We start from the raw sequence: 1,620 nt of genomic DNA, 5'->3' as shown, positions 1-1,620 counted from the left end.
GTTGATTTTTCTTTAGAATCATCATCTAGTCGAACAAGAACTCCAATTCAAATTTTCGATAATCCATTTTTTGAACCCGACTTCACAATTGAGAACCCGGAGGATATTCAAGGACAATTTCAAGATCCAGAACCACTAATCATTCCTCCTGAACCACAAACCATTAAATTAGAATCTCTAGTAATTTGGATTTAACAATTTCAAATATGGAAATAACGGAACCTCTAAGTATGGAAGATCGAATGAGAGCTACACGCATTGGCCAAGGACATGCATTACGCGACCAGACATTAATGCGCCAGATTATGAAATCAAAGGACAAATCCTACACATGGTAACTAATCAATGCCAATATAGTGGTACGCCAAAAGAAGATCCAAACGAACATCTTCAAACCTTTAATAGGATCTGTACTTTATTTAAAATCAGAGAAGTTGAGGATCAACATATCTATCTCATGTTGTTTCCCTGGACTTTAAAGGGAGAAGCCAAAGATTGGTTAGAATCGTTACCCGAAGGAGCGATTGACACATGGGATGTCTTAGTTGAAAATTTTCTTAAAAGATTCTTTCCGGCTTCTAAAGCCGTGAGACTTCAAGGAGAAATTTTTACGTTCGCGCAAAAGCCAAATGAAACATTATATGAGGCATGGACAAGATTCGGGAAGTTGTTGAGAGGATGTCCTCAACACGGTTTAGACACTTATCAAATAGTACAAATATTCTACCAAGGTGTCGATTTTGCTACACGAAAAGACATCGACACAGCAGCTGGTGGTTCCATTATGAAGAAAACCGCAACCGAAGCTCACAAAATCATTGATAACACAGCATCCCACTCACATGAATGGCACCAGGAAAAAGATATTTTTCGTTCATCTAAAGCGGCTAGAGCCGATTCTAGCCATGACTTTGATTCTGTTTCCACAAAATAGATGCTTTCGAAAGACGAATGGAAAATATGACTAAAGACATTCACGCAATACGAATTAGTTGTGAGCAATACGGTGGACCACACTTAACGAAAGATTGTAATATTGAACAAAACATGGAACAACGAGAGAATGTTTCCTATATGAACCAAAGGCCGGGAAATAATTATCCAAATAATTATCAACCACCAAAGCCAAACTTCAATCGAAATTAAAACATTCTTTACAATCCAAATGGACCCGACAATAACTCGTACAACCAACAAGGTTCGAATAATCAACCAACTCAAAACAACACTTTCAATCAACAAAGACCTAGCTTCTATAAACCACCACAACAAATCGAAGAGAAAAAGTCAAATCCGGAAGAAATGGTACAAAAGCTAGTTGAATCTCAAACACAATTTATTGCAACTCAAAACCAAACAAATGAGAGGTTTGATCAGTCATTTAGAACTTAACAAGCTTCCATTTTGAATCTAGAAAAATACGTAAATACTCTTACTAGCATGATGAGTGAGAGGGAACAATTAAAGTTACCAAGTGATACTGAAGTAAATCCTCAGAATGAGAATGTTAATATGGTTTCAACGAATTCTGAAAAACCAGCATCAGAAGATGGAAAAGTTTTCGATGTGAGTAACAATGAAGAAGTTACAACACCACCACCACCACCCGAGTATGTAAAG

At 37.0% G+C, this 1,620-nt stretch overlaps 1 non-coding gene across 1 annotated transcript; it reads right to left on the bottom strand.

The window, feature by feature from the left end:
- Window positions 1–589: 589 nt before the first annotated feature.
- Window positions 590–696, bottom strand: LOC139903037 (small nucleolar RNA R71). Its single transcript, XR_011777885.1, has one exon. It is a non-coding gene; the product is annotated as a small nucleolar RNA R71 (small nucleolar RNA).
- Window positions 697–1,620: the final 924 nt, after the last annotated feature.

The sequence above is a fragment of the Rutidosis leptorrhynchoides genome, chromosome 3, assembly GCF_046630445.1.
Source record: "Rutidosis leptorrhynchoides isolate AG116_Rl617_1_P2 chromosome 3, CSIRO_AGI_Rlap_v1, whole genome shotgun sequence".
NCBI lineage: Eukaryota > Viridiplantae > Streptophyta > Magnoliopsida > Asterales > Asteraceae > Rutidosis > Rutidosis leptorrhynchoides.
Note: the sequence above shows the minus strand (reverse complement) of the source record. Positions and strands in the feature narration are given on the sequence as shown.